Source organism: Spermophilus citellus (genome assembly GCF_964194105.1).
Source record: "Spermophilus citellus genome assembly, chromosome: 2".
In the NCBI taxonomy this organism is placed as follows: Eukaryota; Metazoa; Chordata; class Mammalia; order Rodentia; family Sciuridae; genus Spermophilus; species Spermophilus citellus.
In genome coordinates this window covers 238,080,411-238,104,600 of record NC_138183.1, presented here as the reverse complement: position 1 = coordinate 238,104,600, position 24,190 = coordinate 238,080,411, and the positions used below count along the sequence as shown (strand labels likewise).

The window sequence follows — 24,190 nt, the reverse complement described above, 5'->3', positions numbered from 1 at the left end:
GAGCCAGAATTGAAACTTGGGTGTCAACCCAGAGCATGTAATAGCACGTCTAACTTCTCAGCCTGAACAGCAGTGCGAGTGTGGTCTGGCTGTTCCACTTTGCATCTTTCTCTGGGCATAAGAGAAAGCATGGGAGAGTATTCAGGAAGGGGAATGTGGGTACTGCATTTTTTCAGAGACTGTGACAAAGTTGGGGTCTCTTGAGTCTCAACCTCATTAGCCTCCCATGGGATCTCTCAGCCTCCCTATTTGTTGTTCCCCACTTTTTTTTCTGCTGAGGGACTCTGAGGGCACACTCAGCTCCCATGAGTTGGCATCTGATGCCTGTCCTACTTCATACTTTTAATGTCTGCCCTTCCCAGACCCCCAGCTTCTTCCAGGTGGGCAGCTTGTCCTCTGTAAGTTCCCTGTCTACCCCTCCCAGACCTGTAGCTCTGCCAGGACATCCTCCTGAATGAAATGGAAGCCCGGATTAGATTCTTGAGAAGAGGAGAAGACACTCAGTGATGCTGCCCTGAGACCTCTAAGATGCCCCTCTATGCAAATCACTCCGTCCTATGCAAAGCACTTCACAATATGCAAATGATTTCACAATAACGTTGTCAGCATTCCTGCCTCTGGGGGCTGAGGGTTTCTGGTCATCAGGCAAGGGAGTGGGCAAGACCCCCCCCCCCAGAAATGCCACTTGCTGCCTACTCACTACCCTTTTCTGGGACCTCCACCATCAGACTCCCTAATGGGTTAGAGACAAGCATGAGAATCAGGTGAAAAAATACAGTTGGCAGACCCGTGTGCGCTGTTTAAAATACTGACTTGGACATGGAAACTCAAGAAGTTCACCTCACAGAAGTAGAGAGAGTGGACTAGAGGTCCCTAGAGACTGGGAAAGGGAGAGAGGCACAGATAAAGGGAAATACTAAACTACAGTTAGAAGAAGTTCTAATGTTCTACACATAGCTGGCTGTTGTGTACAGTTTTTTAATATTTTATCAAGACAGAGTCTAGTTATGTTGCTCAGATTGGTCTTAAACTCCTGGGTTCAAGCAATCCTCCTGACCAGGCCTGCCTAGTAGCTGGGACTAAAGGTGTGCCCCACTGTACCCTGATGATGATGATGATGATGATTTTGTGGTACTGGGGATTGAACCCAGGGCCTTGCATATGCTAGGGAAATGATCTACCATTGAGCTACATTCCTAGCCCTTTTTATTTTTTGTTTTGAGACAGGGTCTCACTAAATTGCTTTGGGCCTCACTAAGTAGTTGAGGCTGACTATGAACTTGGGATCCTCCTGCCTCAGTCTCCCAAATCACTGGGATTACAGGCATGTGCCACCATGCTTAGAAAATTTGTTTTATATTTTGGTACTGGGGATTGAACCTAAGGGTGCTTTACTACTCCATTTTGGTTTTTTGTGTTTTTTGTGTTTTTTAATATTTTTTATTTTTGAGGCAGAGTCTCACTACATTGCTGAGACTGGCCTCAAACTTGTAATTCTCCTGCCTCAGCTTCCTGAGTCACTGGGATTACAAAATGCACCACCACACCCAGCCAGAAATGATAAATTTTTTTAAAAAATATTTATTTTTTAGTTATAGGTGGACACGATGTCTTTATTTTGCTTTATGTGATGCTGAGGATTGAACCCAGTGCCTCGCGCATCCTAGGCGAGTGCTCTACCTCTGAGCCACAACCCCAGCCCATGATGAATGTTTAAGGAGCTGGAAATGCTAATTACCTTGATTTTATCATTGCACATTGTATATATATATTGAGTTATCATAGCATATACCATAAATATGTATAATTATTATGTGTCAATTTAAGAAAAAGCACCAGGGACTGAGTCAGTAGTAGAGTGCTTACCTAGCATGCCCAAGATCCTGAGTTCAATCCCCAGCATCACAAAAAGCAAGAGTACACCGAATTGGATCTGCCAGGGGCTTCCAGGTATATAAGTGAGAAAAGTGGGATGCAGAAATGCTTATATAATATGATCCACTCTTTTAAAATAGTGGTGAGGGCTGGGGCTGTAGCTCAGTGGTAGAGTGCCTGCCTTGCACATGTGAGGCATAGGGTTTGATCCTCAGCACCACATATAAATAAATAAATAAACAAACAAACAAACAAACAAACAGATATTGTGTCCATCTACAACTAAAAAAATTTTTTAAATAAAATAATGGTGAAACTTCATATGTATACATGATTACAAGTATTGGTATAAGTAAGTTCATGTGTCATTCCCCCATCATGAATTTCATGGAAGGAAAACAAAGGAAAACCATGTCTAGCTAGGTTCAGTGGTGAGCACCTGTAATCCCAGCTACTCAGGAGGCTGAGGCAGGAGGATCCCAAGTTCAAGGCCAGCCTCAGCAATTTAATAAAAAAAATTATTTAGAGAAAAATTTAAAAAAATTATAAAAGGACTGGGGGCATAACTGGTAAAGTGCCCCTGGGTTCAATCCCCAGTACCAAAATATAAGTAATAATAATAGAGAAATTATGTTTAAATATGTATATGATCACTTTTATGTAACTGTAAAATTTTATGCATATAAAATCTTATAATCTCTCACTACATATAAAATCTCGCTACATATAAAAATTGTATCTCTGTCTCTAGTGAAACTAGGTCCCTCTCTCTCACTCTGCACAAAAGTTGACTCAAGCTGATACAGTGGCTTACACCTATAATCCCTGTGACTTGGGAGGCTGAGGTAGGAGGATCCCAAGTTTGAGGCCAGCCTGGGTGATTTAGAATACTTTCTCAAAATAAGAAATAGGGCTGGGGATGTGACTGAAGTGGTAGCGTGCGCGCCTGGCATGCATGCGGCCCGGGTTCGATCCTCAGCACCACATACAAACAAAGATGTTGTATCTGCCAAAAACTGAAAAATAAATATTTAAAAAAAATCAAAATAAGAAATAAAAAGAGGTAGGGATGGGCTGGGGATGTGGCTCAGGTAGCGTGCTCGCCTGGCATGTGTGTGGCCTGGGTTTGATCCTCAGTGCCACATACAAACAAAGATGTTGTGTCCACCGAAAACATAAATATTGAAATTCTCTCTCTCTCTCTCTCTCTCTCAAAAAAAAAAAAATAAATAAAAATTAAAAAAAAAAGAGGTAGGGATGTGACTCAGTGGCAGAGTACCCCAGTACCAGGAAAAAGAGAAAAAATACAAAAAAAAGTCAACTCAGAGTGGATCATGAAAGATCTAGGAATTAAGTCAGAAAGTTTGCAACTGCATAAGGCACTACTATACATCTAAGTGAAGTCAATGATTTCCTCAAGAGAACTCTTACAGCTCAGGAAATGATACCAAGGCTGAATAAATGGGATGGCAGCAAATTAAAAAGCTTCTACACAGTAAAAAGAGCAAGTGTGAAGAGAGTCCACAAAATGGGAGAAGCCCGGGGTGTTGGTGCACACCTGTAATCCTAGAGCCTCTGGAGGTTGAGGCAGGAGAATCACCTTGGAAATTTAGCAAGGCCCTTAGTGAGACCCCACCTCAAAATAGAAAACATTGAAAAGGGCTGGGGATGTAGCTCAGTGGTAAAGCGCCCCTGGGTTAAATCCCCAGTACCAAAACAAAGCACAAAATAAAACAAAAAACTGAGAAAATCTTTGCCAGCTCCAATTCCAACAGAGGATTAATATCCAGAATAAAGAACTCAAAAAATTTAGCACCAAAAAACCCCCAAATAGCCCAATCAATAAATGGGCAAATGAACTAAACAGCCATGTCTCAAAAGTTTTGTTTTTGTTTGTGGTACTGGGAATTGAACCCAGGGGGCCCTATCACCAAGCTGCATCCTAGCCTTTTCTTTTTTAATATCTATTTTTGTTTTCCAACCCAGTGCCTCACCCATGCTAGGCAAGTGCTCTACCACTGAGCTACAGCCCCCGCCCCAGCCTGTTTTATCTTTTTTGGGGGGAGGTACCAGGGATTGAACTCAGGGATACTCAACCACTGAGCCACATCCTCAGCCCTATTTTGTATTTTATTTAGAGACAGGGCCTCACTGAGTTGCTTAGCACCTCACTGTTGCTGAGGCTGGCTTTGAACTTGAACTTTGAACTTCGGAGCCTGTAGGTTTATAGGTGTGTGCCACCATGCCCAGCATGTTTTATCTTTTATTTTGAGACAGGGTCTCACTAAGTTGTACAATCTGGACTCAAACTTGAAATCCTCCTGCCTCAGCTTCCCAGGTAGCTGGGATTACAGATGTGCACCACCATGCCAGGCTCAAAAGAAGAAATTCAAATGATAATAAAAATGTAAAAAAATACTCAACGTCTTTAGCAATCAGGGAAATGCAAATCAAAACCACACTGAGATTTCAGGATTTGGGGCTATAGCTCAGTTGGTAGAGTGCTTGCCTCAAATGTGCAAGGCTCTGGGTTCAATCTCCAGCACCACACACACACACACACACACACACACACACACACAAACACACAAAGTACACTGAGATTTCATTTCACTCCAGTTTTAATGGTAGCCACCAAGAAGACATGTAATACTAAATGCTGACAAGAATGTGGATTAAGAGGAACACTTACACACTGTTGGTGGGATTATAAATTAGTACAACCATCATGGAAATCAGTATGGAGTTTCCTCAAAAGAACAGGAATGGAATCACCATATGACACCAAGGAGTTTTAATTCAGCACCACATATAAATAAATGAAATAAAGGTCTATCAACATTACAAAAATAAATAAATAAAGGAATACATCGAAATAATCTGCCTTCTTGTATACTACAGAGCCATTCAAAGTGCAATGGGAAATAGGCTTTTCAGAATATCCACAAAAATGTAAAATAGCTAGAAGTAAATTTGTTAGTAATTATTCAAGACTCCTAATATGAAAGAAAATTGTAGAGCTTTTTTAAATAAGAAAAAGCTAAATCAAACAAAATATTGCCTAAACATACATATATGTGTGAGAAAACTCAAAAGAAGATCAGCCTGAGGTGTGACAGGGGTCCTTTGCCCGCTCTGCTGAATGGTGTGCCATTGTTTGAGTAAATCTACTGTAATAAAGAGGAACAAAATTATGTCATTTGCAGGAAACTGGATGGAACTGAAGAGCATCATTTTGAGGCAAATAAACCAGACTCAGATAGTCAAGGGTTGTATGTTCTCTCTCATATGTAGAAGCTAGAGAGAAAAAATAATTTTAAAAGGGAGTTCATGTAAACTAGTAGACTAAGGGATGAGGTTCAGGGGGAGAGAGGAGGGAAGGAAAGGAGGAGGTTACTGGGGAGGGAAGTTGACCAAATTGTGTTATGTGCAAGTAGAAATATGTCACCGTGAGTCCCACTGTTATGTATGATCATAAATAAAAATGTAGAATAAATTAAAAAATTTAAAGTGCAACAAAAAAGATTCTGGTGTCAGATTTCTGGGGGCAAATTATTTAATGTCTATACCTCAGCCTTCTCATCTATAAAATGGATTACTGTATTAGATTGTAGTGAGGATTAAATGAATGAATACACACAAAGCATTTAAGACTGACAATGGGAAGTTTCATAGAAAGGTTAGATATTAATAATAATCTTCTCCTTCTCCTTCTCCTTCTGTAGAGATTGAACCTAGGAGCACTTAACCACTGAGCCATATCCCCATCCCATTTTGTATTTTTTAATTTTGAGACATGTTTTCATTAAGTTGCTCAGGGCCTCTCCTAGTTGCTGAGGCTGGCTTCGAACTGTTGATCCTCCTGCCTCAGCCTCCAAAGTCACTGAGATTACAGGCCTGTGTCACTGCACCTGGCAGCATACTAATATTCTTTAGGTGTGGGAATATAGGAGTATAAAGAAAATGTAAAAGTAATGAAAAGAATAGATACATTAGTCAGGGTGGGGTCACCATCTCCTCTCCCTGGTAAGCACAAATGAGCATTTTCTGAAACGTTTATCAAGTGATTTGGGGGCCTCAGGGATTTCCTGGTGGGATGGTGATGGGATGGGCCTAAGTGATAGGATGGGCCTAGACATGGCGTGGCTCTGCATGGTGTCTGGGATCTGGAAGTTGGAAATCCATTTCTTCACTCCACTCTGGGATGCCCGGATCTGAATTTAAATGCTGTTCCTTTCTCCAGCAGCTTTACTGGGGAGCAAGAAGACTTCTGCCCTCGAAAAGGTTCCCAGAAGGTGGACCACCCCTGAGCCTGCTGACCAGACAGTGGCTGTGAGAATGCTTCCGGAGTGTAGCCTCCCAAGAGAAAGCAGCCCACCTTCTTGTCTCAGGGCTTTCTGTGGGATCAGCGGGTAGGTGGCAGTCTCTTACAGAAAGGCACCTGGCTCTCAGAGAGGTGAGCCAAAAAGAGGCACAGGCACCCTCTCCCCCAGGACTCAGATCGGCCTTTCTGAAAGGGATAGGCCTTTCTGGAACCTTTCTCAGGTTGTTCTTGGAGTGGCCTGGCCATCCTCCTCATTCCTGGGGTGCTTCCTCTCCTGAATCCTGAACCAGACATTGCCCAGTGACTCTGCAGGCCCCCCCGCCTCTCCCCCTGCCACTCAGCAACGGTTCCATGATGCCCAAGAGCTCACACTACTTGCTAAGGCAGGCTCTCTGCTTTTGCCAAGTAGTGGAGCCCCCATCTCACCCCAGTCAGGCCTGGGAAGTGCTCTTCACCAGCTCTGTGAATTGAAATCCTGCTTCTCCCTGAAGCCTTCCTGGTTCACGCAGCCTGAAGACCCTCAGTGCCGTTGTGTCTTTGGGGCCCTGTATCCATAGGCTTCCTCTTTGTCCTTCCAGCATGGGCTCTTGGAAAACGGACAAGCTTTTGCCCACACTCTGAATAAAAGTCTATACACATCCATTCAGTCCTCCCTTTCCCAGGCGCCCATCACAGGTAGGCAAATTGGTGTGACATCCTTGTGCATCTATACCACTCTCATCTTGGCCCTTGCGGGGCCCTTTTTAATTTAATTTCTGTGTTTCTTTACATATATGCTCACTTGTTATTGCCCCCCACCCCCAATCTCCTTGACTCCTGTTTGAGGGAACCTGAATTTTGGAATGAGTCTGATTGGTCCTTCTCTTTCTTTTCCAGTTCTGGAGGGGGGACCCATGCATCCTAGGCTAGTGCCCTACCACCGAGTCACACCCTCGTGCTGTTTTCTCACACCTATATGTATGTTTAGGCAATATTTTGATTTAGCTTTTCTTATTTTTTAAAAAAAACTGCTCTGCAATTTTCTTTCATATTAGAAGTCCTGAATAATTATTAACAAATTTACTTCTAGTTATTTTACATTTTTGTGGATATTTTGAAAAGCCGATTTCCCATTACACTTTGAATGGCTCTGTAGTGTACAAGAAGGCAGATTATTTCGATGTATTCCTTTATTTATTAATTTATTTTTGTAGCTGTTGATAGACCTTTATTTTATTTATTTATATGTGGTGCTAAGAATCAAACCCAGTGCCTCACACGTGCTAGGCAAGTGCTCTACTACTAAGCCCCAGCCCCAGCCCCTTGATGTATTCCTTTTATACCTTATAAACCAATTTCATTTTCAGGGTTCTAATAGTTTCTCAACAGATAGCCTTGAGTCTTTTAGACTCAGGATAATCATCTCCTCCGCTAATAGCAAAAGTACTGGAAGGAACCACACTATTATTTATAAAGATATGATTTGGCTTGGTTTTGAACTTCACCAGAAGGAGACCTGTCTTCAGGGACTGATTTTCTCCCCTGCATACTATGGTACTGGGTCTCCTGATGTTGTGTGCCACGTGGGTCCTTTGCTTGCTCTGCTGAAGGGTGTGCCATTGTTTGAGTCAATCTACTGTAATTTATTTATCCACTCTCCTTAATGGGCACTTGGTTATTTCCAGACACTCTATTCAAAAACATGCAGCTGTGAACATTCTGGTCTGTGTGTGTTTCTCAGAGTATGTGCAAGAGCCTCTTTGGATTTTATGCCTGGGAGAGTTTGCTGGGTGACAGCCTCTGCTATCTTTCAGTTTTGTAAGGTACAAGCAGATTGTTTTCCCCAGTGGTTATCTGGAGTTGCGCTCTGACTGGCAGCGCAGGGCCCTCCTGTGCCCCGCCTCTTCTCCAGCCCTGGGTGCTGCCAGCCTGGTTACTCTTGCCCTTCTAACGGTGTAAAATAGCATCTCGAGGTGGTCTTCATTTGCATTTCCCTCCTCACTGGACGTTGAGCATCCCTAAGATGTTTATTGGACAATGTGTCTCCCCTTCTGTTTCTGCCTCTTGGTGACTTTTGTCTGTGCTTCTCTTGGATCCCTTGCTCTTTTTCTGCAAGATGGGCAAGAACTCTGCATGGATTTCGGGGTGGACCCGCCCCCCTGGTGCAGGGCTCACATCCTAGTCTGTGGCTTGCTTTTCACTTTCTCTCAGGTGTCTTCACCTTTCTCTTTCCCCTCCCACTCGGAAGACCTCGCTAGTGGACACAGTGTGTGGGGGGTGGGGGTGGGGGGTCTTGGGCCCCGAGAGCCGGTATAGACGGACCCGCTCCTCGTGTCCCTGGGGTTTCAAGGGACCGCTCCACTCGGGGCGGGCGGCCTGGCCGGGAGCCCTCGCGGGGCTGGGGTGGGCATCCCGGGCAGGGTGGGGGCGCCCCGGGTGATCACTTCCGCTGCCCACCTGGGGGCCGGCGCTGTGCGCTGGGCTGGGCAGCAGCGGCCGCAGCTCGGCTCCCCTGGGCCCTGGGTCCGGCTCCGGAGGCGGGGGCGGGGCCTGGCCTGCGGCGGGCGGGGGCGGAAGCTGCCGGAGCAGATAAGGGCCGAGGTCGGTCCTGCGGCGAGACGGTGCGGGGCGCCGCCTCCCCGCCCCCGCACCTCGCCGGGCGGAGCCCCCCCCCAGCTGGGCATCCTGGCCCGGGAGCCAGGGGAACGGTGGGGGTGGGGGCCAGCCTACCGCCCCGCTCGGGACAAGTGACAAGTGACAGCCGGGCTCCACGCCTCGGTTATCTCGGCGGGAAAATGGGGGTAGGAGCCCCATCTCCCCTCCCCCACGCCGCTGGGATAGAACAGGGGCCGGCGAGAACAGGCCTCTGATCAGGGCTGTGGTCCTGTTCTGCACGCGAGGCACTCCAGCCACTCACGGGCCAGCCGCCACCTCCTGGCTCATCCCCAGAAGGCCCTTGAGCAGCCTCCTTCCCCGACCTCCCTCACCTGTGGAGTCAGAGCTGAGAGTGTGCAAGGAGGGGGACCAACCCTGGGCTGTTGGAAGCCAATGTCCCTCCTGCAGCATCTCCACACCAGGGGACTCACTTTTCCCCTCACATTAGGGTCAAGTCCCCCATCCAGTGACTCGGTTCTCAGATGCAGACCTGGGATTGAAACCCGCAAACATTCGTCCCCATTCTAGCCACAGGGAATGCTGCTTTGTCACTTTTGAGGTTAAGTGCTACTGGCCCACTGTGTGCATGCCCAGGGTGGGGAGCCAAGGGCATAAACCAGGAGGCTGCTCACCCTTCTGGATTTTATATTCTTTGTTCACATGGGCGCCTGAGGCTGGAGTTTTTCCAACTCTGACATTCTCCAGCTTGGATCAGGAGAAGTCGGAGAATCTGGAACGAGTGCTACGGTTGAGAAGCCGAGTGGCCAAGGGCCTGGGTGGTAGTGACCCTCCAAAAGTTCCAAGTTGCTCTCCAGATGAGAAGAGGCGCCACTCTACTTATGGTTCACATAGAATCTCTGTGCGGCTGGCTGACTGGAGAACTGAGTTCTCATTTGAAAACTGCTCCTCTCTAGCCAGATGACCTGGCACCAGCCATTCTGAACCCCAGTCTTCTCATCTGAGAAAGGCAGATAATCTTGCAGATGCAAAAATTAAGACATTGCCTGATGAATCCACCAGCTGTTAAAACAGTCCTGGCTGAAAGGGAGGAGCCCTTGCCAGGGCAGAAGTTGGGGCCTCCAAGTTTTTGTCTCAAGGAGGGAGTCCCTTGGGTGGGAGCCGAGAAGTTCAGCTCCAGCACTGTCCCAGACTAGGAAGGGTCAGGGTGAGGCCAGGGGCCCTGGGGGGCGAGAGAACAGAAGGGAGCCAAGGTTCTCACCTGACTCAGGCAGGTGAGAGGGAGCAGAGGGAGGAAGTGGGGACTTCTGGGAGGAGGCAGGAGGGGGACTGTGGTGTGATGCTGGCCACACGATCACCCGAGGCCCCATTCCACAACCTCTCATTGTCCCTCATTGCAGACTTTCGACTTAGGCATTCAAATGGGGAAAACTGAGGCTCAGAGAGGTGAAGTCGCTTGCCCAGGGTCACCCACTACACATGCTCCAGAGCCTGGACTCCTGTAGTCACTGCCTACAGTGGTGTGCTCCCTGTTCTCCGACTAGGAAACAGAGCCTCAGGGTGTCCCCATGCCTGCCACACCCTCCCAAGAGCTTCAGGCTGGTGGCACTTAGGAGATATCATCAGGAGGAGAGGTGGCTCAATGAGAGCAGAGAGCTGGAGTGAGGGAGTGAGCTCACCATCTCAGGACAGCTTCAAGTAGAGGCATCTGGAGCCTCCATCTTTGCTTGCTGATAGCCAAGGAGCAGCAGGAATGTCTCAGGGGCGTAGGGGACATGGTTCATAGTGGTCCTAAAACTAGCCAAAATTTGTCTGAAATTTCTGATTTTACCTAGAAACTCACACAAGTTTTCAACCTTTTCTTTAATAGTGGGATCCCCCGACCCCTTTTTAAAACATTTCCCCTCTCAGTCTTCTACCTGAGTGGACGCTCCAGGCCAGGGCAGCAGGCCGTGGTTCTGTTCTGTGGCTGTGTATACCCCGTGCGAGCACTGTGGACCACAGGCCCCCAGGGCTTGGGAGAAGAAGAGGGACAGGGCTGAGTAGAGACCCTGCCAGTTGTCACAGTCCGGGGCCAGCCCAGCTTCTGCTCAGAGAAGTGCTCTCTTCTCCCACAGACACATGTTCACAGCCCTGACAGTCTCATAGCAAATCTCAGATGCCCCTCCCCTCCCTTCGTCCTCTGAGGGTCTTTGGTTCATAGTGGTCACTATCTTCATGCCTCTCTACATTCATGTCCCCAGACCAGCACGACCCAGGGATTTTTGTGCCTCTCAGGAAGAAACTTGAGCACAGAGGCACCTGGTCCAGGGATCACCATGAACAGGGTCATTGGATGCCCAGGGAGAGTCTCTGGGCAGGTGGGGCACCTGCGCCAGAGGAGAGATCTGGGTGCTAGCTAGGGAGGCAGGAGGAAGGAGGGAAGGGGAGGGAAGGCCTTGGGGTGTCTGGGGGCTGCTGCCTGGCAGGTCCCTGTGCCCAGGCTAGGGAAGTTTCTTATTTCTCCTGTTCTGACTTCCCCCTTTGATTTATTATAGCCATGAAATGCTCTGCTCTCTTCTCTTTTCCTTGCTGTCCCCCGGGGCTGGAGGAACACAGGCCTCCCAGGCACCCGGCCTCAACCTTGCTGGACTCCCGTCTCCTTCCAAGGGCTGGGCCTAGGGGCCAGAAACAGAGGTGAGTTGGGCAGCAAGGGGAGGAAGGGGAGGGACCCAGCCTCTCAAAGGCAGGACCTTGGGGGGCAGGCAGCGTCTTGCCTGGGCAGAGAGTGAGGCAGGTGTGGATTTGGCAGCAGCAGGCTCCCTAGGGTGGTGGGGTGGAGAGCTCTGGGTCAAGGCCTCAGTAAGGCTTGGGAACAGGCCTTGTCATGTCTGAAGGCCTGGCAGCCCTCAAATGCCAAATAGTAGGTCACAGAATGGTTTCTCTGTGACCCCTGACCCCGTATTTGGATTAAAGGGTAGCCAAAGTAGGCCTGGCTTAGGCCCATCTGGGGATTGGGCTGAGAATCCAGAGGAAGGAAGGCCTGAGGCTCTGGTCCCTAGGTAGATTCCGGGCTCCTCCAGGTCGCAGCTGGACAGCGCTCTGAGGCCTGGCCCACGGGGGGAGTCTGTCCAGCTCCTCGGCAGGCAAGGTGGCAGGAGCATTTCTCCTAGTCCCTGTGCGGTGCCTGTGGTAATGGGGCTGTTGGCGTTTTGCAATGGGCCGGGGGTGGGGAGGCAGTGCACACATGCTTCCTGTGGTGACTGGGCGCTTCCTGTTTTCTCAGGCGCCGGCCTTGCTGCTGCCGATGTGGAAACAGGGGCAGCTGCAGCCAGGGCGGCTCCAGGCTGGGCACCCTGACCCTGCCCAGAGGAGCCTAAGTGGGCCCACAACCCCCCAGGCCCCAGACCTGGGCAGTAGATGGCCTGAGTTCCCCCCACATGAAGCCCCTACCCCTTCCTTCCCCAACAGCTTCCACCAAGGGGAAGGGGCCAGGCAGGGCCGAGCAGTGGTCCAGGAGGCCAGAGGGCCAGGGGTGAGAGCTCCAGGCTAGGAGTCAGGGCACGTGGCTCTGGGCTCAGCTTTGTCTGGAGCTGAGCGCCGCTGGCCACCTCTCACCCACTCAGGCCTCTTTTTCTTTTTCTAGTACATGGCACCAGGAGGTAGAATCCTAGCCCATTTCTGCCCACTCATTGAACTTTACTTCCCAAGAGGCGAAGCTCTGGGGACAGCACTGAGGCTGGGCCTCCCAGGTGGGGTGTGGGGAAGACCTAGGGAGGGGGACTGGAGAGGCTGGAGGGGGTAGGAGAGCACATGCCAGGTGGGGGCCAGCTGAAACAAGGCTTGGCAATGGGGGCCAGGACCAATGTGAACAGAGAGAGTGGAGGGACAGAGGGACATAGCGGGCGACAAGTTGATTCAGAAGGACTCAAACATGGGAGGAAGGTTGTAGGAACCTCTTCATCCCGGCAAACCCCAGGAAAGGGTCTGACACCCCATCAAAGGAAGACTGGTGGTCATGTGCAGGGTGGGGGCAGGGCCAGGCTTCCCATCTGCTAAGGGGATGGAGGACCCTGGAGTGTGACACGGGGGTCCTTGGAGACCTGTGCCTTTCCCCACCTGTCAGTCTGCCTAGAGGGTCATCATTAGGGTCAGGTCTTGGGATTCAATGCTGCTGTCTTCCTGAATCTGTTTTGTTTTGTTTTAAGCTGATATTGCAAGAAAGGGAGGGGAGATGACTTTGCTTCTTGTTGAGTTTGCTGACGGCGTCTGGCCTTTGGAGGAGGAACATCTTCGCAGAAAGGCCAAGGCCCAAGCAAGCCCCTGGGGCCTGACCAGTCCACTGATTGAATCAGCCACCCCCTTGGTCCAGGACGTTCTGAGATGCCTGCCCCACGAGGAGCTCCCCCTAAATCCCAAGATCTACCATCATAGCACAGGGACCAGGCCCAGCCAAAGAGGCCTCAGAGGTCCCACAGATCCTGAGGCCCAGGCTGAGGGGCCATTGGGCCAGGCTGGCCCTTACCATCCTGTGCCCGCGGCCAGCCTGAGTGCTGAGTCTGCGGCACAGCAGCTGCTTCTGGCCACAAAGGCCCAGTTATAAATAAGCCCCATGTGGCCAAGTCATCAATTCTGCAGAACTCTGGCCCAGCTGCATCACTTCAGTGACCACAGGTCGGGCTGCCCAGGGTGGACCCCAGAACCCACCCACCCAGGCCAAAGGCTAATAGGCTCGAAGCCCCCTTGGGTCCTCAAATTTCTGTTTGAGCATCTGTAGCTCTTGAAACTTGGGCCTCCCTGGACACGGGCCACAGAAGGGACAGGGCCCATCTTGCCTGCACAGAGCCAGCAGCTATTTACAAACCGAAACCCGGAGAAGTGAAGTAGCTGTGGCCAAAGTGGCTCCAGGCCCCCAGCCCCCACTCCCACTCCATCCCCGGCAGTGCCCCCCCATGGCTTCCTCTTTCCTTCCCACACAGCACCCCAACCTCCTACTGCCTGGCCAGCTTGGACAACCTGAAGCTACCCCATGGTGACCCCCAACCCTGTAGCCACCTGCCCAGGGCTCCGCTTCTCCTCTTTACCCCAGGACCCTGTAAGTGTGAGCTCCTTGAAGCAGCTCCCCGCCCCCGCACCACACACACTGGACCCAGCCCACCCCGTCTGCACGAGGCACATTCCCACAGTTCTCAGTTCCCCTTCAGGATTGGAAAAGCTCCAACCCCAATGGGCGCCATGCTGCTGGCCCTTGCCTGAGGGCGGCTCCTTTGGGTGCCTTTGACCTTCACAGCAGACAAGTAGGGGGTCAGGAGATGGGGTGTGCTCCTCTGTATCCGAGGGTTGCTTCTGGCGTGAGGCCATCACCCTACTCGTTGTCAGCCCCCTCATCAGGCAGGTGTGGGTTGTAGGCCCCTGTGCAGGGCAGATTGGGTAGGGACAGAGGGACAAGGGTGGAGACCACAGCTCAACACTGCTTAGGAGCTGGTGTGTCGGCTGGTGCTGCAGCAGCGACAGGGAGAGAGAGCATATGACCATCCCTGGTGGCAGTGTCCCTCGCGTTGACACAAGGTTGACAGTTCTCCTCCGTCTGTATTCCCCTCAGAAAAGGCCTGTTCTGTCATCTCCGTCATAAGATGGAAACTGAGGCTCAGGGGGGACCATGGGTCTGCAGCTAAAGGGTCTGGACTGAGATTCTAGATTCCACCAGGAAAATCTAAGCCCACGGCCTCGCTCTTCTGACCCCTGGCTCCACCGTGTACCTCAGTCTCTCTCCCAGAAGGGTGGACACTTCCCAGCACTGTGACAAGGATGGATCAGAGGGGTCTGGAGCTCAGGCCTTGGACCCCAGGGCCACATGGCCTTCCCTGGCCCCGCCATGGGTGCCCACTGGCCCCTGCCTTTGCCACAGGCCCTGCCCCATTCCTTCCCTCCGGCCACATCCCCGCCGAGGGAAACCCCTGGGTGAGGGCCTCCTGCCGCAGCCAGCTGGTCCTCGGAGTCCCACCTCTCCTCTCTGAGCCGCAGATTTCAATTTTGTGAATTGTCACAAATACCTGGAGCCAGGCTGGTCCTGGGTGTGAGCTGTCTATACAGCTAGGGCTCAGCCCTTGCCCTGGGGGAACCCATAGTCCTATGGGGACTTCAGACAAGTCCTGTGAGCTTCATGGGAGAAACTGAGGCCGTGGGACGCTGCCTGGGAGGGGGGGGGAGCGCTGCTACTTGGGATGGGCCCTGAAGGACAGGAAGGAGTTCTCCAGCAAGAGCAGGGTGATGGGGGCTCAGTGCTGAGTCACAGCCCCGTGCCTTGGCTTCTCGGCTCCCATGGCCTGGAGGGCCGGTCCCTGCTGTGAACTCCTGCCCATCTGTCAAGGCCCATGGACATGCCATAGCACGACCAGGCTTCGCCTGGCCTGGTGGCTCCTCACCTCCACTTCTCTCCTAGGGCCTGGAACAGACCCAGAGGTGAGGCTTCCTTGGTCCTAATACGGTCGCCAGCCCCACCCGGCCAGGCGTCTGCTCCCGGGCTCCAGCCCCCGCTGTCCTCTGCTCCGAAAAGCACCGTTTCCCTTTTCTGGGTGACCACACACGCCATGCACAGGGAATTTCCATCGCAGCCTGCGGAGCCTCTGATTCACTCAGGCCCCTCATGCAGTTAACTCCTCCAGGTCTGGCCTCCTGCTCCAGCACCCTGGCTGCCCCCAGCCCTAGCCAGACCTCTGGGCCACTCTGCACTGACCTTGGGCCCCGTAGACTCCAAGATGAATTCGGCGACCATCTCAGTGGCCCACTAGAGTCCGCTCACCTCCTCCACACTCATAGACCTAAGGCAGCTTTGGGCTGAGCTCAGGTTTGCGGGTAAGACAAGCCTGGGCTTAAATACTGATTCTGGCCCTTAGTCCCTGTGTGGCCTGGAGCCCATGGAAGCACCCACCCTGAGCTGGTTTCTGTCTTTAAAATGGAGATAACTCCTGCCCGTGGCCTCTGAGCCTACAGCGGAACTCAGTAACTCTTAGTTTGTTTGTTTTTCTTTTCTTTTCAAAGAGCTTTGCTTGTCCTACCACAGGGTCCCTACCCCGGCCCTTCTCCTGGGCTGGCTCTCCTCCCAATAGCTGGTTGCTCAAGGAGGGTGAGAGGGACGTGCAGCCAGGGTGGTGGGGCCTTGTCCAGTGGGCAGAGAGGCTGTCTCAGGCCTCTGCTCTACCAGCTTCCTGGCTCCCCACATTTCTGCTTTTCCCAGGAGCAGTGGAGAGGCCTGGGGTGAGAGCTCCAAGGGGCTGAGGACTGAGATGCTGAGCCCTGGGGACAGGGCTGAGCTTCCTTCCCTCTGGCGGGCACCTAGTCACACACAGACATCATACCTGCGTTCTCACAGGCCCATGAGGTGGGTCCCATTGTTGTTCCCATTTTACAGATGAGGAGACTGAGACCCCAAGAAGTATCTTGCCCTCAGCCACAGAATGAGAGAGGAGGGTCAGGGATAGTATTTAAGGTCTTCAGAGGTGAAGACCTGATCTCTGCAGGACTCAGTAAGCATTTGTAAAGGCCAACTGAGGATGGACTTTAGTTCCAACATGCACTAATTGGAACCCTACTGTATACCAGGTAAAGACTTGCACAGAGTAGCCTTTAGTTGACCTAGCACCGCTCCAGGACCTATAGAACAGGGTGCCTGAGCTCTAGAGAGAGGGACAAACTCCCCAGAGGCCTTGTGGCCAATCCCTGGGGGGAAGATCCTGGTGAGCATAGAGACCAGGGGACCTAGAGGGCAGAGGAGGGCAGAGGGGGCTCCACAGAGGAGGGTCTGGGTGGGGAAGCAGCTCCTCCTCAGTGAGCTGGTGTGGTGCTGCCCGTGGTGAGCAGACGGAAGTCGCTGTGGGTGGCGGTGGGTTTGAGGTGCCGGAGGCTGAGTGATGTGGCCAGGAGGTGAGCGCCCCATCTGTAGGCCTGGTCAGCCCGAGACAAGGGTGTGGTGGAGGGGGGGCTTCAAATCCCAGCGCCTGGACTCTGAGGAGGCAGGACTCTGAGGAGGCAGGTGCTCTGGGGGTTTGTGCCTGGGGCTGCAGGGCTGGGGCACCCAAGTGGAAGGAGAGACTGAGGAAAGATGGGGCAACCCGGGAAGGGGGCAGTCTGAGGAGGCAGCCTGAAGGAGGTGAGCCTTGAAAGAGAGGCCCTGGGGTGTGGAGGGCCGTGGGCCTGTGAGCCAAGGCTGTGGGAGATTGAGAAAGAGGTTCTGGGAATGTTGAGCAGCGCCTTCTGGCTGGGGTGGGGTTGGGGCTGCGTGGGGTGGAGGAGGGGGAGGCTGCCAGCTCCCCGGGTTGGAGGCCCAGCGCAGGCTTAGAGGCCTGAGAGCTAAGGAAGACTCCTGGGGAAATACCCGCAAGAGACCCACAGGCTCAGCTCCAGAACACAGGCCCCTGGGCCACTCTGCAGCAGCTCTGGCCCCACTGCCAGCCTCGTGCCCTTGGGCAAGCCCCCTCACCTCCCTGGGCTGCATCTCCCTCATCTGTAAGGTGGTACTGATCAGGTCTGCCCCCCAGGAACAAGGAAGGGGAAGGAGCCCAAGGCAGGTAGACAGTAGGGGCTCAGTCAGGGCCAGCCTGGCTTGCGCTTCAGGATCATCTGCCATGGTTGCCAGCGAGGGTCAAGGTCTCAGGCAGACCTGAGCGTGCATCTCCCTGAGGCCTGGATTGACTGAGCCACTTCTGAGCCTCAGTGGCCGCCTCTGTACCTGAGGGATGATTATGGCACCAGCTTTAGACTCGGATAGGAGCAAACACACCCTGCAGTGGGCCCTTTGATCTTGGAGTTAAAACCAAATCCCACACTCCCCTCTTCAAGGTCCTACCCGACCTGGCCCTGTCTGGCCTCACCCCCTGCCATTTTGGCTCTGTTCCCAGGGACCACCTCACCCTCCTGGGACATGGGTGCTAGCTGGGCCCTGCTTGGAACTCCTCTTCCAGACACTGCCCGGTGCCCTCCCCCAGCTGCCTCTAGGGTTTGCTCAAAGGTGACCTTCTGGAGGAGGCCCTCCCTGCTGTGCCCTAGCCCAGGCTTCTCCCAGCTGCGAGGATCCCCCTTCCCAGCGTCATGGGATTCCTCTCTAGTGGCCATTACTTTCTGGCATGCGGGGACACACGCCATCTACTGTGTCCCCGGCTCCTCTCCTGCCGGAGAGCAGGCACCCTGAAGGCAAGGAGGCAAAGGCCTTCTCCCCTGTCAGCCGGCATGTGAAGGCCCTGCCAATATCTGCTGGCCATCTTCATGCTCTAAGGAGCCAGCAGTGCTGTGACCAAAGTTTGGGGAGCGCTGAGGGGCCCTAGTGACCCAGGCTGGGGCCCCAGGGTCCTTTTCCCAAGTGTCTCAACCCTGAGAGGAAGTTGCAAGACAGCCATCTCGGTGCACGCCATTTCCCTGCCCAGGCTCAGCTCGGTTGGGCCGACTTTCCCAGCCTTGGGCGTGAGGCCTGCGTTTTTGAACATGCGCTGTCACAGCTCCTGGGGGACGGTTCATAGGAAAATGGGAGGGGTGACATTTCCTCATTTCCCAGCTCTTTTAGGCCGAGGGTGAGGGGTCTGTGAGGTCCGGGGTCAGGTTCCCCTCTGTGGACTCAAGCTCTGGGGACGCCTGCCCGTTTCCTGCTGCTTACCCACCTTGCAATTGCATTAGCACCCAGCCAACCCCCATGGGCCACCAGCCCAGTGGGGGCAAAGGGCCACCCCACCCCAGGCCTGCCTGGCCTCCGTGTCACTCTGCAGGTCACCCACTTGTCCAACAGGGTGGGGAAAGATCACCGACATGCACTGCTGGTAGGAGGGTAAGAGGTGCAATGTTATTAAGGTCACTATGACAATAGCTATCTACTTACGGGTCTGTCATCAAGTTAAAAGTGCATTGCCCTTCAACCTGGTGATTCGACTCTTGGAAACTTATCCTAAACATAAGCCTGTTATGTACAAACCTGCACGTGTGTAATTCACCACATTTTATTGTTGCAGCCTTATTTGCAGCAGCAGAAGACTGGAGACACCCAGTGCCCATCAATAGGGGACTGATTACAGAGATTATGACCCTGGAAAAGGGTCCAGCAATGAGAGTGAACACAGCAGGTTGTGACAGAAGAAGCCGGACCCCAGAGGCTGGACACAGCATCCTTCTCTTCCTCTCAAGATTCAAATCTGTTTAGATAAAAACTAAGCTACAACGTTAGAGATGCTCATAAAGAAAAGTAAGGGGTGGGAGTGGAGGTGTAGCTCATGGGAGGGCTCCGGGCTGGCACGCACCAGACCCGGTTCTGCACCGTACCAAGCGGGGAAAGTGTAAGGAAATAATTTCTAAAAAAAAAGTTAGGACAGAAGTAAGGGGATGTTTGAGGTGCTCTGGGTCCTGGCAATCTTTTATTTCTTTTTTTTCTTTTCCTAATTTATTTTTTAAATTTTTATTTATTTTTTTCCTTTTTTTTTTCTTTCCCCAGTTCTGGGTCAAACCCAGGCCTTATATATGCTAGACAAGTGCTTTCCCATTGAGCCACACCTTCAACCCTTCTTAAGTTGCTTAGGGTCTTGCTAAATTGTTCAGACTGGCCTCAAACTTGAGATCCTCCTTCCTCAGCCTCCTGAGCTGTTGGGATTACAGGTGTGCGCCACCATGCCCGGCAATGTTTTCTTTCTTTCTTTCTTTCTTTTTTTTTTTTTTGGTGGTGCTAGGGATTGAACCCAGGCCCTTGTGTATGTGAGGCAAGCACTCTACCAACCGAGCTATATCCCCAGCCCAATGTTTCATTTCTTGACCTGGATAATGTTCACATAGTGTTAGCTTTATAATTAAATTGTACATAAATATTTTATGTGCCCTTTTTTATGAATGTGTCTTTCATGATTTAAAAATCTCACAGCCTAAGGAGGGGACACACACTTATAGTTCCAGCTACTTAGAGACTGAAGCAGAAGGGTCTCTTGAGGTAAGAATTGAGGATAGCCAGACAATACAGCAAGACACTGTCCCCCCAAAAACATCACAGCACAGATGCTCCTCTGCATCCTGGTAAACTAAGTCAAAAATGCAATTGATACACTTGACTTACTACACGTCCCAGCTCAGTAACACGGTGCACTGTAGCTCAGCCTTCACCCTCAAGATCCTGTGGTGACCGAGGACTGAGGTGGCTGCCACTGCAGCATCTGGAGAGTCTCGGATTGCGTATCACTAGCCCTAGAAAAGATTCCAAGTTCTGGGGCTGGGGTTGTGGCTCAGTGGTGGAGCGCTCGCCTAGCACATGTGAGGCCCTGGGTTCAATCCTCAGCACCAAATATAAATAAATAAAATAAAGATATTGGGTCCAACTACACTAAAAAATAAATATTTAAAAAAAGATTCAGAATTCAAAATTCAAGCTGAGCACCGTGCACACCTGTAATCCCAGCTATTCGGAGGTTGAGGCAGGAGTATCAGAAGTTCAAGGTCAGCTCAGCAATTTAGCAAGATCCTGTCTCAAAAACAAAAAGGAACCAGGGATGCAGCTCAGTGTAAAGCCCTCTTAATTCAATCCCCGAAACAGGAAAAAAAAATCAACATTTGAAGAACTTCAGTAGAAATTTCTACTGAACGCACATCCTTTTCATACCATCGTGAAGTCAAAAAATCCCAAGTCGAACCGTTAAATCAAAAAATCCTAAATTGAAGCATCGTAAGGAAGAGACCTTCTGTACATCTAAACAGTGGAATACTATACTGTCCTTAAGAAGGGCAAGACAGCTCTGTAATCATTAATGTGGAATGGATTTAGGGGTGAACAAACAAGGGGAAGTGTCATGTGTTTGGTGTGATTCCTTCTGTATAAAATAGAAAATTGACTTTATCTATCTACATGCTTATGTCTGCTTAGACCATCTCTACATGGACACAAGAGGACCAGGTAACAGGGGAGACCGTCTGTGGAAGAGGAACTGAGCACTTGCTGACCTTTGTGCTCTTGGTATTTTGTACCATGTGTCTGTATTATCTATCCCAAAAATAAAATAATGAAAACATTTTTTCTTCCTCTGTTCCCTGGAGACCCCAGGATTCTTGGTTCCAAGCCAGTTTCCTTCCGACCAGAACGAGTCAGAGCCACGTTCTGGCAAGGTGTACCTGGTGACGTCTGGCGAGTCACAGACCCCGACTCCCACTCGCCTCACTATACAGGAAGGAGGCTGGGGCCATGCCCTGGGTGCCGCCGCCTCCTGGCCTCTGCCGTCCGTGTCCCCCACCTTGCCTCTTGTCCCCCACCCGTCTCCCTTCCCCTCTCTCTGTCTGTTCTCTCCTGTCTCGCCCTTGGCCCTGGGCAGCTCTCCGGGCTCTCTGCACCTGTCAGTTCCATTTTCTCTTTCCCTTCCTCTCGGCTCCTGCCTTTCCTGCTCTCTCCTTGCCTTGGCTTCTCAGGGCTCCCCCTTCCTTCTGCCTGCCTCCCTCCCCGTGAGCCCTGACGGAGCCCCTGCAGGCTGTGGGACTCTGCTGGGGTCTCTGATCTCCTGGGCCGTGAGAGCCTGAGGGTGGACGCACTGGCCTGGGCTGGTGGATTGCCAGATTCTCCTGTCTCTTAGGATGAAAAGTCTCACAGAATAGTGTTCCAGGGTGGAGGATGGGGTTACGTCCCGACAGACCTGGCCGGAAAATATCTGAAGTCAAAGAAGCTCAGCTTCGTGGGCTCGGGCTGGGGTGGCCCTGAAACCCCCCACCTCCACCGCCAGGATCTACTCGGAGTTCCTGGGAATCTGGATCCTGCTCTTCCCAAGGATTTGAATGGGAAGGAGCAGGTCCCTGGGGATGTGGGGAAGAGGCCTCTGCTGTCCTCCCGGAGGCGGGAGCTGGAAGAGGGGCGGGAAGGTGGCGTGGCCACAGGTGGGAGCAGCTCGCAGGGCGCGGGGCGTGGGGCATTCTGGCCCCTTCCAGAATGTTCGGCCCTGAGCTTCTCTCTCATGGAACCTAGGGCCTCGTGCCTGCTGAGCTCTGGTCTACCTCAGAGCCACCACGGCCACCTGGGTCTCTCTTTGGTCTGCCTCACCTAGGCTCCTTGGCCTGGGCCAGACTTGGACAATGGACTCTTTCTTCCCCTTGGACCTCTTGAATCGTAATCCTCCTGGAAACGTGGCCTCCTGTTCACACTAACGAGGCAGAGCTCTGCCCTCGCTCTGCAGGTAACGAAGCCCTTGGGCTGGGCTCTCGAGGCTGTTGGCCTTGCTTCTGGCCACAAGGACGGCAGCTCGCTGTCCCCATGTTCTTTTCCAACTGCTTGCCCCCACCCTTCCCAGGCCACCCTACCTGTGAGGTGACCTCACTCACACCTCCCTCTCCTGTGCTCTCCTCCACAAAGACCCACGGTCTCCCCTTACCGGCCCAGCATGTGGGCTTCACGTGATAAAAGGTAATGAGTGAGTAGGTAACAAGCACAAAACCAGATCAGATTAAGACAACAAGGAGCAAAGGAATGCACGAATGGATGATGGAGAGGAGGACCTGATCCCCCACCATCTCCTCGCCTGGGGCTGGGCCTTCCTGGTGAGGAAGTGAGGAGCCAGGATGGACTGACGCCAAGCCAGCTGTCCCCCTCCTGAGAGACAGGGAGGGGCCTCGGTCAGGTTCCTAGGAGTTCTGAAGACTTGTGACCTGGACCTGTGGAGAGTGCCAAGTGCAGATACCAAAAAAAAAAAAAAAAAAAAAAAAAAAAAATCAGTGAAGATGGAAGGGAGGGTGACCTCACGGTGAGCCCCAGGCTGTGAATCCGGGTCTTTGCTGACAGTGAAGGAACTTTCAGGGTCCTGGGAATCTATGGGCAAGAATGAGGCAGGCTATCCCCCGAAGGGAGGGGACCTAAGGTAAGGGAGGAGATTACACAGGGGAGACAAGAATACTCAAGTTCTTTGCCAGCAGAGTGGACTCACCAGAGGTCACTGGTGAAAATCGAGGCCTCTGTTCATCATTCTGCACCCCCCAGACTAGATCTCTGAAGGCAGGAAGCTAGAACAATACCTTTCTGTTTCCCAGCACTTGGCCCAGAGTCTGGAACTCAATTAACATTGGGAGGATGAATGGACTCATGGCTGATGGGTTGGATAAGTGGATAGATGAATAGGTGGATGGGTGGATGGGTGAATGGGTGGATGGGTGGATGAGTGGGTAGGTGGATGGGTGGATAGACCAATGGATGACTAGATTGGTAGATGGATATATGGTGCTAATAAGTTCTGATACATAGTAGATGGATGGGCTCATGTATAGACATATAGATGAACAGATAGATAAACAGATGAATAGGTAGATGAATTGACAGATAAATCAAAAACTTAGTGAACAGTTGGATAAGCAGGTAAATAAATTTATGGTTGGCTTGATAGGTAGATAAATGAATAGATAGATAGATAGATAGATAGATAAATTAGATGGATGGGGAAATAAATGATTGGATGGACAGACAAGAAAGGTTTGTAAATGCTGGGAACAGTGGCACATGCCTATAATCCCTGTGACTCAGGAGGCTGAGGCAGGAGGATCACAAATTGGAGGTCAGCCTCAGCAACTTAGCAAGACCATGTCTAAAAATAAAAAAATAAAAATGGGGACATAGTTTGGTGGTAAAGTGTCCCGGGGTTCAATTCTCAGGAGAGAGAGAGAGAGAGAGAGAGAGAGAGAGAGAGAGAGAGAGGGAGAGAAGGAGTGTTAGTTCAATTTTCAGTACAAAAGAAAGAGAGAGAGGGAGAAGAAAAATAAATATAAACTAGGGAAACCAAACCAATATTCAAGCATTGACAAAGGGTCAGGAAACTGAGACTCCTGGGATTTGGGAGGAGCTGTGGGGTTCAGGAAGCTGGCAGGAGACCCTCGTGATGGAATGGAAGTCAGGTGAGGGGACTCCGAGGGAAGGGGGAGAGCAGCGATACCCTGAAGAGCCCTGGAGCCCAGCCCCAGACCAGGAGGAGCCCAGCGGCCAGGGTGCAGGCCACAGGGCAGCCCGCCTGGCAGTCAGGGGCTCAGAGCCAGTCTTACCCCAGAAAGTACAGGCCCCAAAATGCCACCACTCTGACCCCAAGGAGCTAAACGTCGGCCACATAGGGGCCTCACAAGAAGTAGACGTGACTGGGCTGCGGGACAGAGAGCCTCCGCAGGGCCCGAGCGAGGGGCGGCCAGGCCTCTGGTGGTGGCCAGCCTTTCTCTTTCCCAGCCCCAGCTTCCTCTGGGCAGGGGGCCTGGCCCCCATGGCCTCCCAAGCCAGCCCCTTGAGCACCACCTGCCCCAGCAGGCCAGAGACTTCCTGTAGCGCAAGAGATTTATGCAAAGGGCTGGGGTGGTGATGTCACCCCAAGGGGACTATCTCCCAGCGGCAGGCCCTTCGATAAAATCAGGAACTTGCGCTGGCCCTGCAATGTCGAGGGAGGGGGCTCACCCAGG

General features: G+C 51.8%; 1 long non-coding RNA gene across 1 annotated transcript; it reads left to right on the top strand.

The window, feature by feature from the left end:
- The first annotated feature begins 8,622 nt into the window (after nt 1–8,622).
- LOC308641340 lies at nt 8,623–20,790 on the top strand. Its single transcript, XR_014020438.1, has 4 exons — nt 8,623–8,979; nt 11,329–11,467; nt 18,766–18,995; nt 20,652–20,790. It is a non-coding gene; the product is annotated as an uncharacterized lncRNA (long non-coding RNA).
- The last annotated feature ends 3,400 nt before the right edge of the window (nt 20,791–24,190 follow it).